The sequence below is a fragment of the Octopus sinensis genome, linkage group LG17 (genome assembly GCF_006345805.1).
Source record: "Octopus sinensis linkage group LG17, ASM634580v1, whole genome shotgun sequence".
Lineage (NCBI taxonomy): Eukaryota > Metazoa > Mollusca > Cephalopoda > Octopoda > Octopodidae > Octopus > Octopus sinensis.
In genome coordinates, this window is record NC_043013.1 from 57478235 (window position 1) to 57491557 (window position 13323).

Genomic DNA, 13323 nt, shown 5'->3' on the forward strand with positions numbered 1-13323 from the left:
ACAACTTTGGTTTTCATCATTTCGCAGTCAATGTAATTAACCTCAGCACAAGTGAATCCATGGGGTCAATGTAATTAATTAGGCCTTCTCCTTTAAACTGCTGGTTTTGCGCTAACATTTGAAACAATTACTGATGAAACCCAAACGTAATATGACTGAACAAACCGGGTTCCAAATTCGTTTTCTATCTTATACTTTTCGATTGTTTCAGTCTTTAGACTGCGGCCATGCTGGGGCATCACCTTGAAGAATCAACCCCAGGTACTTATATTTTAAAGTTAGTAGTTATTCTATCGGTTGCTTTTGCCAAACCGTCAGGTCGTGGGGTCGTAATCATATTAATACCGGTTGTGAAGGTGTGGTATTGAACATAGGCAGATGCAAAGTCACTCCTAGATCATGATATATATCTGTATGTATATATATATATATATATATCCATGATAGATCGTTAGCCACTACACACACTTTTTGTCTCCTTGTTTTTTCTGTGTCCCTTTCTGTAGAAGCGCGTAGGCTTGAAATGTAAAATACTTTTTTTCTATTCCAGAGCGTTATACTAATACATCTGTTTGTTTTGTACACCACCTGTCTTCGTTTTTTTGTAAACTCTCCCTATATATATATATATATTTAGAGAGAGAGAGAGAGATGCATATACTTTTACACACACATATGTATATATAAATACATATACACGATGGGCTTCTTTCAGTTTCCCTCTGCCAAATCTACTTTGGTCAGTCCAAGGCTATTGTGGAAGATAATTGCCTAAGTTGCCACGTCATGGGAATGAACTCGAAACTACATGGTTGAGAAGCAAATTTTCTACTACTCAGCCATGCCTGCTATCATTGGCTGCTATCTCTAGCATACTGAGGAACGATGCATTTTAAGTTAAGTCTGTTTGACAGATTAATTATTGGTAGTAGTTGAATTTTTGGAAAATTTGTGTTAATGAACTCGGCCATTTTATCAACTGAAAACAAATCTGTGTTTGGATGTGGTTTGTTTACAGAGATCTTGAATTTGTTTTAGCGAAGACTTTCTGGTAAGAAAACGTGTTCATATGATTTGCAAACTCTCCCGTCTATGAAGTGTGATGCAACTGATGGTCTGCTAGTTTGAAGAGCTGTCCGGTATAGATGCAGGACAAACTCCCAGGAGATATGGTCCATTGGTTAAATGCTTTTGTTCTGTGAAATGAGATGCATCATAAAACTGATTGATGGTTGAAAATCTCGTTATAGAGGATCTGAAGAGTTGAGAAGAGGCGAACAGAAGAACTTTCCTTCTAGCAATTGGTAATTTAATTCTTGTCAGCTAATTCGTAGGCAAAAGTAACTTCATTGTCCATTTTATTTCTTTGGTAAGACGTTTGGATGTAATATATAGGAGACTTGGTTGTTATTTCTAGTAGGCGGAACAACTATGTAGATGACCACTCGTGGACTTGAAGTTTTTTAAAATTATTTTAAAAGATGATAAATGAGTGGCAGTTGAATCAGTCATTTTCATTTTCACGTTTAATTTGAAGGGTAAAATCCGGTTAATAGTTAAAAGATAAGGGCTCGAATTATATACGGTAACGTGCTTTAAAAATAACGATGCTCTATTATAGAGAGGATTTTAGTTCTGCCGTTCCAAAGGAAAAGAAATAAGATCTTTAGGATTTTGTCCGGGCTTTGATTTATCTCACGGAAAAATTTAAAAAAATAGAAATACTTGTTAGAACAAAACTTATTTTAATCCGCGAAACAAACTTGTATCCCAAACACATTCTCTTTCTCATGCATAACCATTAAAACTGAGAATTCACGAAGCAGTTTACAATAAATTTATCATTAGATGTTGTAAGGAAAGCTACAATTTCAATTTATTTCGCTTAGAAAAGAAATTCTTTAGCAACTTCATATGAAATGGGAATTTCAACCGGGAATATTCAATAGAAGCGCAAGTAACTGTTTAAAATAATTTATCTGAAGAAATAGGTTGATACATCGGCTGTTGTGTTGGATGAAATATGTTATGTTCCAGGGAAAATTAAACGAATTCAAAGGAATTAATCATTATTGTAGGGAAAAAAACTATTTCCAACAAGAAATCAGCAGGAGATTTCGTGAAATAATTTCTCCTTCAATTAAATTCAAATAAATACACTTTTGATTTCATTACTCAGTGTGTTATTACTACATGCAGGTTATGGCATCAGACAACATTCTCCAGTCTTAAAGATTTAAACACTGCATGTAGGAAATATATATCTTCATTTTATTTTCTCGTAAATTGTTCGAGAGAAAGAATGTTCCGGCTCAATGTATTTATTATCAAGAAGCACATATATCACATGAAATAGTAAAAAGGTTTGCATAAATAGTTCACGGGGAAGAATGATTTGTGATGCAATGTGTTGAAGGTAACTTATCAGGAAAAATATTGCCTCTTGATACAGAAGTTAGAAATCACGCTGAAAACAGAGAACAGAGGTTTAGAGGGAATTTACTTCTGCGACATCATCTTTAACTACAATACAGCTTCTATAGCAAAATTTCCAACAGCATTCCAGGAAAATATTTAGCCGAATGTTTGAAAGTAATATTTCGAAATGTCCAGGTTATTTGGAAAGAACTTTGCTGCTAGTGGAAGAAATCGATATGCTATTTGTCATGGGAGGATTACACAAGAAAGTCATTGTTATAAAGTAAAACAGAAGAATCGGAGAGAATTAATGAGGACCTTAGTGGCAAAAGGTGAGGAATGGAGTAAGTTTAAACTGTGGAATAAATGTTGATATCTTCGGGAAAAGAGATGTTTAATGATTTCGTTTGGATCTTACGTCAGAGAGAGAGAGAGTGGGGGACGGGAAAGGGTGATAGAGAGAGAGAGAGAGAGAGAGAGAGAGAGAGAGAGAGAATGAGGGTGAGTTATTTATTGCTGAATAAGTAGATTCCCAACCCTAAGAAACAACCTGTTTCTTCTGAAATATTCTACCGGAAAATTTAGAATTATTTTCTCCTCAAAACAAATTTATAATCCAGTGTTTGTGATTTTATATATTTGGAAAATAAAGTATATGTAAATGTTTGACTTATTTAATCAGGAGTGAAGAATGATAGCAACTATTTACTTTTGAAACCTTTTAAGGGTCTCTTACATAGATGAATACTTGACTGCAGGACAACGAAGACGTTAAGTTATGGCTCTGAAGTTTGAAGAGTTCTATGTTGACATCGCAATTATTTTCACGAAATCGAACAGAAAGCTCATTTGAACACATCTTTCTGCAAAGAATTACAACAACAATAGAAAATTTCCTTTGCCCACATCGCTTTCATGACATCTCATTAGATTCAAGCACTGAAAAGCTACACTGGAAAATTAAACTTTCTAAAAGGTAGAAAATGTATTAATATGACTTCAACGGTAAGAATAATCATTATCGAAGATATTGACTATTGCTGGCATTATCATTATCATTATTAAAGCAAGGATAATTAAAATAGCAGCCATTATTTATGAATATGATTAAAGCAAGAATCATTAAGATAGCAGTTATCGTTTGTTAATATAATCCTTCTTACTGACGACCAGCGCCAAAATTTGCGATATTTAGTTTCAGCTTTGATAAAAGAACTCATAAATCTTGATGCTGCACCATTTCCATCTGGTTTCTATTCTTGGCTTAAATTTGTCTTACTACTTTTCCATCAGCTAATTTAATGACAAAAAAATGAAAATAGTTTAGTTCCAGTCCACAACAGTTTCATTCTAAATTGTAACCAGATTTCATATAGGTTTTGATTTTCTACAATTGAAATTCTGCAACTCAATGGTCAACACTTATATTTTGGTCCTTACTCACACAGCAGTGGTTTCGGTTCCAGGCATATGACTTTATAACTGCCCTGCTTGGGCACTTAAGTACTTTGGAGGAAATATAGAAAACATTGAAATTATGGAAATATTAAAATAACTAAGTCTCTCTAAAAGAGAACAGCGGCAGCGTTCCCGGAAAATAATAGTTATCGCCATACTAATATGGCATTCTTATAAAAATAAGAAAAAAGCTGTCCGCTTATTAGCTCCATGAGGCCATCGCCTTAAGTTAGCTATTTGATACACAAACTGTATCCATATGGCCTCATGGAGCTAATAAGCGGACAGCTTTTTTCTTATTTTTATAAGAATGCCATATTAGTATGGCGATAACTATTATTTTCCGGGAACGCTGCCGCTGTTCTCTTTTAGAGAGACTTAGTTATTTTAATATTTCTATTATTGAAAACAAGTGGATGTATTCCACCGAAACTAGGTAAATAAAACCATCGAACAGAGATTGTCGGAAGCGACACCTACTGGCTGGCTACGCTGCATTGAAAAGGGGCAATACCCCGAAACGCGTCTGTAGCTGCCGGTCAAGTAGTGTGGAGCGACTGACCTCCCTTGTTCGAAGGTTATATGGATACAGTTTGTGTATCAAATAGCTAACTTAAGGCGATGGCCTCATGGAGCTAATAAGCGGACAGCTTTTTTCTTATTTTTATAAGAATGCCATATTAGTATGGCGATAACTATTATTAAAATTATGCTTGTAACCGAAATCCTGAGATTGGCATTTAAAATGTTAAAGCTTAGTTTTTGTCGCAACAAAAAGATGATTTTCCTTGTAGATTTCAAATTTGAGAGGGTTACACTGAAAATAAATATATTTCTCAGTACCGAGTCGCTTCTGTTTTCAATTCGTCATTTAAACAAATATTTGTTTCTGTTTTAGGAACATATTTTAAAAATATGTACTTTTACATGTTGTCTGTTTTAATGCCGTCAAAACTGTTCACACCACAGTAAATCAAAAATACAAATTAAACATTTATTTTTCAAGAAAACCATTTTTTTATATGTCATCATCTTATTTATTGTAGCAAGTAATTTCCGTTTCACTGTTAGGATGTAAAATTTATAATTTAAAAAAGAATTATATGCTAAGTTTTTTATATTATTTTGTTTCAACATCGTTTATTAAGATTTTTCTGGTATATTTTAGTTATCTCTTATCATTTAAGTTAGAAAATTGTCGAATTGGTTCACATGGCATTGCTCATTTTTCGCTCCTTCCCCAAATGAATATAAACAAAATTCCTCAATATTACAGAAATTAATTGGAATATGGTTATATTGCTTCAAACGATCGTTGAGTTAGGTGAAAATATCTCATAATATGAAGTTATTATGCTATAAAATTTAAAAGTGCACTTTACACGAAATTTCCCGGAAGCATATGTGTATAATAATATATTGATATGCTTTAATTACAAATAGCGAAGGAGGCATTTGAATGGCACCATACTTTAGATAAGGTACAAAAATACAGCTAAACATGATTTTTGACTCATTGCTTTACAGAAGACATCAAATCGAATAGGTTAATGTGGAAATCATTTATATTTGAAGACACACTATTACTATTCTCAGTTGATATATTTCTCCTTTAGGCTGATAGAGATATTTTAAGTCAGTTGCTCTCAGTAATAAAACTATTTTGCCGGATGGACGAAATAGTGAAAGGTTTTGAAAACCAGTTGTGCATGATGTCCCACATCAAAATGTGTTTAACATGCAGCATGAGAAGTCACTTACGTGATGTAAGAAGGCTTTATTGATGACCGATGTGAGCTTGTTAAAGAAAAGTAAATCCACGAGAGAGATATTTTCGGTAAATGCCATTGAAAAGAGAAAGGTATTAAAATATTACTTTGGAAATAAAAATCTTTTCAGCAGTATGATACATGAGAGGTTTGAAAAATGGTCAGGTAATACACATGCAAAGGAAATAATTTATTTGCAAATTCACATGGTATCATCATCACATTGTCGTTGAAGGGTTTGTTAAGCAACAGTCTCCAGTTTAGCAGCAGTTTTGTTGATAACAATATCAAAATTCCTACTTTATACACTACATTACTCTGCGAGTTACAGAGTCTCAAAATTTAAAAGCAAACTCTTTTCTGCAGAGGGTCGTTGCCTGTCACAAGAAAAGTTTGTTTTAAATGCTTCTGCAAGCTCTACGATACTGCTATAGAAATTTTACATATAAATCAGGATGGCAAACAAGGAAAAGACATTGACTTCATTTGTGGAGACGTAACTGAATGAATTTGTATTTTTGAAACTTTCATGAGTTACTGGAAATACTGGAAAGAATGCTATAAAAATAAAATCAAACTGCAGTAGCACAACTTTGGCAGAAGAAGATATCGTCAGTTTTCGTCTATTGAAAACATCTTATAATTATTTAAAGACGATAACCTCAGAACGTTCGTCTGTGCACACGTTCTAAAACCACGTGATATATATTTCTATCCCAGTGAACGTCTTCAACTATATTCAAAGATTCGCATATGACATGTGAGCAAACTTTTAACAGAAGCCGTTTCCAATCGTATTTTTGTATATCCTGAAATATACTGCCCAGTCTTTAGCAGTTATGTCTAGCAGGGTGAGCGGTGACATTGACGTCTCCCTCAAATGTGTCATTCACACTGGGAAACACGACCGTAGTTCATTGTCTCCCTCTTGAGACAATTAAGCACAATCAAATTATTGGATCTGCCGTGCTACCATAGGAGAAAATAGGAAAGAGAAAGTAATTTGACATGGAAATATCAGCCAATATTTTAGAGAGAAAGACAGCTGCTGCTTCTTTAAAGAAAAATATATGAAAAAATTTCTGGCATGGCATTTTTGTACAGTTACTAAGTTTATATATCACTAATCTATGACATACAAAGCTGTATAGTTACATTTATTGCACTCATAGACTCGCTGCGTGTGTGCTTGTGTGTGTCTGTGTGTGCGCGTGGAGTAACGATTAACTGTATATATATATAAATATATATATATATACATATATATATGTATATACACGCGAACACACAATTAGTTGTTACTTCTTACACACACGTATATGCTACTTATATCAATCATCCGTTTAGCTCCATCTTTGACAGTCCATTTATGTCAAATTTGACATACTGATCACTTTCTTAACTGGAAAACTATATTTTCATTTCGTCTATAGAACTTGAAAACATTTTGTAATTTTAAGTAATTCCTAAGCTGCCTCAATGATATATTGGTGGGGGATATTGTTCTGAATGTGCTTTGTGAACTTGGTACAAACACCGAAGAAGGTAAGTTTTTAAACGCAATTCTTCTCTTCTTATAATATAAGATTATCAGGTAATAATTCGTTTTCGAATCTGTGAATACATGTTCAGAGAAAATAAAAAGAAGTAAAAATGAATCTAAGTCAAATGATGTACCGAAGTAACCTCAAGCTGCTTTTGCTAATATTTACTTAATACTTCTTTCAGAATAAAAGAATCACAATCTCAAAAACTGCGAGAGGAAACACGAAGTAAGATTATAAAAAGCTGGTGCATTGATTCCCTGCCTCAGTCTTATAAAGGTGACAGTCATTGACTCATATTAAATTAAGTCTCATGCTTTGAGTCCGCAATTCTTGAGTCTTCTTGTGGCCATCACAACAATATACGGTCAACAGACATTCCTTGTGCCTCATAAAGCACGCTGCAAGGCCAGACGACTATAGAGTAATCCATACGAGACGTTGCTGTATTTTATAGTGAGTAGTAAGAATCTCAGCAAAGCAGAACGATGAAAAATTCGGGAAGATGTGAAACGTTATTCCACCGAATATCTGTTGTAGGAAGGCTTGATGATAGCTGACCGAGAGCAACATACCAATAACAAAGAGCTGGTTACATACCAACTAAATCCCAAATCTTAACACATTAATCTCACTTCCTACAAGAATAACGTATTTATGGATTTTACATGAAAATGCTGCTGCATACTATTAAAAAGTATATATATATATATATATATATATATAATATATATATATATATATATATATATATATATAGTAGTTGAATGAATTATCTTATTATGGATAATTCGGTTAACCGATACCTGGGTAGCAAATTCACGTCAGAAAAACACGGTTGAAGCTACATGCCTAGGGCAGAGATCACGTGCTATCGTGTGGGAATTTGTGTGTTTTTTTTAAATACAAATAAATGAAAGAATGGAGTTGAACGACGAATTAACAAAATTCCTTTATGTTATTTTCGACATATGTTTCGAAGGCTGCATATTCCTAATTTCGAAGGAATAAGGGGTGCATTAATCTTCTACATTCAACCATTTCTGACGTCACTGTTTATAACGGAATATTTTAAAGAAACACTCATTATCGCTATGAGCTCCGTGTGGGCAGTCATCTAAAAGATTTTGTGCATCTTGATGCTGACATAAGTTCCTTACTTTTCGTGATGAGAAGGCGGCATAATGCACCCCTTCTTCCTTCGAAATTAGGAATATGCAGCCTTCGAAACATATGTCGAAAATAAAATAAAGGAATATTGTTAATTCGTCGTTCAACTCCATTCTTTCATTTATTTGTATATATATATATATGATTTTTTAAATTCTCAAACGCAGGATACTGCTAATAATATAGCCTGAACAGGATAAGCTACCCCTATTTTGCAGAAAAAAAAGTGTTGGCACCCGGCTATAATACTCGAACTCACACCTCCGTGATTATGCGTCGCGGTGTTCTGAACCAATTAAGCTAATTATTATCAGACAAAATGTCTTTACATTACATATACATTAATAGCGAATTAAAACTTGAAGGAGTATGTGAGAGACTTTGCAAATGAAAATGGAATACTCTGCAGTGAACGCAATGAATAATTAAATTTGTGATGAACTGGACGCAGTAAATATTTAAATTTACAAGAAATTGGAGTTAAAAAATTCAATAAACTTGAGAGATCGATATGATAAGAAACTTTCTTAGAATATAAACTTATAAAAATATTTGCAGAGGTCAACCCTTTAATGATTGCTTTCTTTTAGTACTTTTAGTAATTGTTACATACCTAATTAATAAGCAGCTTTCTCCATTAACACCTTGAATACCTTGACCGACCAGTCCGTCAGGTGTCCATTTGACACCGCTGGTCACGGCACGCTGTCCACTCCTCTCTGGATCACGCCTTCTTCATCCATGTGGTCCCAATCGCCCTCCTAAAATCGTAACTCCATCGTCGTGGAGGCCTTCCGAGTGGTCGTTTCCGCTCGCGCGGGTCCACCGATTATCGGTGATCCGGGCGACGTGTCCAGCCCATCTCAACCTGCTGCGTATATATCATATAATGACATCTCTCACGCTGGACTTCTTTCTGATGACCTCGTTACTGATGTGCTCTCTCAACGAGATTCCAAGCATTGACCTTTCCGTTGCTCTTTCAGCCGTTACCAGTCTCTGTTCTTCTCTCTTTGTTGTAGCCCATGTTTCATTACCATATAACATTGCAGGTAGAACTGTGCTCTTGATGAGGTTGGCGCGGGTGGTCCTGTCCAACCTTCCCTTGAGCACATCCCTTATGCCATTGAACGCCTTCCATCCGGCCCTTACTCTCCGCAAGATCTCCTTTTCGATATCTCGGCACATATTCCCTTCCTGTTCATAGGTAGACATATTCCTTTACCTCCTCTACTTCATCACTGCCGACCACCATTCGATCTTTCGGTACGTTGTCGGACCGTGTGAACTTCGTTTTCCTGCGGTTCATCTTGAGTCCTACTATAGAGCTTTGATGTCGAGCTCCGTCAGCATGGTCTGAAGCTAATCCGTGGTTTCAGCGATGACTACGATGTCATCATCAAAAAGGAAGTGGGTGAGTAGCTCACCACTGATGTTGACACTGCCTTGCCAGTCGATGCCTCTGATGATCTGCTCGAGACATGCGGTGAAAATTTTTGGAGAGATCGCATCTTCTTGCTTCACCCCCTTCTCGATCGACACTCGTACGGGGGATGACAGCAGAACTAAGTCGGTGGTGCATCCGGAATTTGCCTCCATTGTAGTATATATTCTCCATTATAGTATATATATTCATATATATATATATAATATAATTTCTATTGAATTTTTTGCTACCCTAAATTGATTAATTATATATATATATATATATATATATACATATAATAATCAATCTGGGTAGCAAAAAATTCAATAGAATTATTTTGCCACCAGCGGTCTAGTGAGAAAGAGGAAATAGTCAAAGACTATAAATAAATTCAACAACAATTGAGGAACGGCTTCAATAGGCCATTCTCCCACTAGAAAGAGCAGCCAGGACTCCAAACGCAAATAGTAGTAATTCCGAAATTTAAGGAAAATTAAAAAAAACATTGTATTTTTCCTTAAATTTCGGAATTACTACTATTTGCGGTTGGAGTCCTGGCTGCTCTTCCTAGTGGGTCGAATGGCCTATTGAAGCCGTTCCTCAATTGTTGTTGTATATATATATATATATATATATATATATGCACACACAATATGTAGATATACACCAGGCTGTGTCCACGACAAGCACATCGGCATATTCCAGGACTTGAAAGTATATCTGTAGATGTTATATTCTATATGACAGGTGAAAATTCTGGGAACTACAATTAATTAGATGTTGGAAAATAGTTATTGCAGTAAATTCACGTTATAAAAAGCTGACAAATGTTAAAAGATAAAGCTAAAGAAATATGTTGGTATTATTTAATACGCATTAAATATGTTTTATAAATAAACCTTCTGGCTGAAGGAAAAAGGACTGAAATTTGTGGGGAGGGGCGCAGTCGATCACATTCACTCCAGTGCTTCACTGGTACTTAATTTATTGATCTCGAAAGGATAAAAGGAAAAGTCCACCTCGGTGGAATTTGAGCTCAGTACCGTAAGACGAAACAGAGATAGGTATTTCGTCCAGCGTGCTACCAATTCTGCCAGCCCGAACCCGTATAGGCTTTAGTAATAATAGTCACATAAATATTCAAGGAGAAAAACAAGTAAACCATCTCCTATAAGTAATTCTTCTGAGCAAGAATCAAAATAATAGTTTAGTTTTCTATCTGAAGAATTACAGACAGGACATGTATACCTGCGTCACTCCTATTAATAATGTAACATATGTAATGCGGATTAAATAAAACATTTTTCCATTTTTCTCTTTATTTATGTGTATGTACGTAATGTATGTCAGTATATATGTATGTCGGCATGCTTGTCTGCAGGATTCGTTTTTAATTCGAAGTAGGTACAGCTATAAAAGCGTGGAAATATTGGGTTAAGAAACCCTTTAAATAGAAAAAAAAAACATGTCGAAGACTATTACTCACAGATTTATGTTTCGAGTTCCATTGCTGTAATCTAAATATTACACGTCTCTCAAACTTTCTAAATTCTTATGGCATAAAAGATCTATAAGTACACCTGTGTGTGTGTTGTGCATTATATATATATATATATATATATATATATATATATATATATATATATATATATATATTGCACACACACAGCGCACATTTCTAGTTGAAAGAAGTAGAATAAAGATAAACGTTGTTGTTGCTGAACTACATTTTAAAGTTAATTAACGTTATAATATTTGCCTTCTCGATGTCTGTAGGTCTCTGAGGTGGTGTGAGGTGCATTAATGGATCGGAGAACATCAATATTACGAGACAGATGAGCAAATAAATATGCTTCTCTTACAGATCGATGTCTTTTGCTATTTAATGCAAATACATATTTACTTGGTTGAGATGTATCTGGATTTGGAATAGGTTGACAAACCATTTATTTCATTCCATCAGCGTAAAAGATTTTAAACATCAGCTAAATAATCTAACACAAGTTCACTTTTATACTCAAAGCTGATTCCTTTCTGCCCCGAGTCGGCTTTTACGTGTGGTGCTGTTGTATAAAAATCCTATTACCATTCCTGTCGCATATAATGGGAAGATCGCCTAAATCACCATTTATCTCTCTGCGTAGGCATTTAATTACATTCGTTTCGGTTCTGAGATCAAATCCGATCGATATCCGATGCGGCTAACTTATTATTATTGAGTGAGAGAGCAGTGCATGCCATCAAAGTGACACTGGGTTAAAATATAAGAAGCCCTGTATACCCATCATCACTGCCTGTCTGATAGGGGTACACAAGGCACATGCATCACAACCAGTCATGTACCCGTCATGGTGATCTCATATCAAGATAAACAGTGCATGACCTTGCAGGTGGGGCTCAGAATTTTTTTCAGGTCGAGTAACTCATCCAGCTCAAAAGGAACTTCAATAAGGATTGTTAAAAGATATTGAACGAAATGCCCCTGTTTCCAAAGGTGAATTATTCAAATCCCGTAAAATTTCCCTCAACATATGGCTATGATATTCCCTCACTACTTCTCGTGATCACAGATGCACATATCGTCAGCCACTAAGGGAAACGTTCATCCGGTTAAGGTCAAACAACTGACAAGCAAGTCTGTCGTATTGAGTAGATTATTATTATTATTATTATTATTATTATTATTATCATTATTATTATTATTATTATCAAATGAAAGCGGCGAGCTGGCAGAAACTTTAGCACGCTGGGCGAAATGCGTAGCCGTATTTCGTCTGTCGCACATGTGTTCGTGAAGTAAGAATTGCTGTTTCGTGGTGTTAATATTGTTAACAACTGTTGTTTCTTGTTAAACTGTTGAATAACTTAACTGTTGGAGTTTTCAATTGAAAACACTTAGTGCTTGTGGTAGCACGCGTTGTTCATTCCCCCTTTGGGGGGAAGAATGTCGTCTAGCATGGAGCCTACCGTTGGAGCAGAAATACTTGTTTCTCCTGTTGAGAGGAGGAAATACATGTCCGGCGAGGAGCCAAATACAGACAAGGAAATAGGGGTTTCCCCCGCTACAAGAAGGAATAGCAGACAGGATAATATATTTGATATTTTTGGAGATGTGTCTGAGAGCTCGTCAGAACTTTCACCAGAAGAGTTTCCGACTCTGCCAAAGAACAAAGGCATTGTGTCGAAGAGAATAATTGATGTGCCTAGCATCCAGATAGAACCAAAAAATGGAAAAAAAAGTTTTGCGTTGGCTGCTGGGGGTGGAACCCAGATACTGTCGACGAATAAAAGCGAAATTATGAAATACAGCAAAATGATGGAAATAAATGACAACGGTGTGAAAATTGAACCTCCGCAAAAGTTATTACAGGAAGAAAAGCAAAAAAGCAATAATTTTCAAAACATATTGTCTACAAAAAGAAAAATTGAAAGAATGTCAGAAGAGAAAATAGAAAAGTGCTTAAAGCCAATATTGGGCGACGTAGTATTTCTGAGAAGAGGAAAAAAATTCGGAACGGTGGAAGTAAGGTTCACAAAT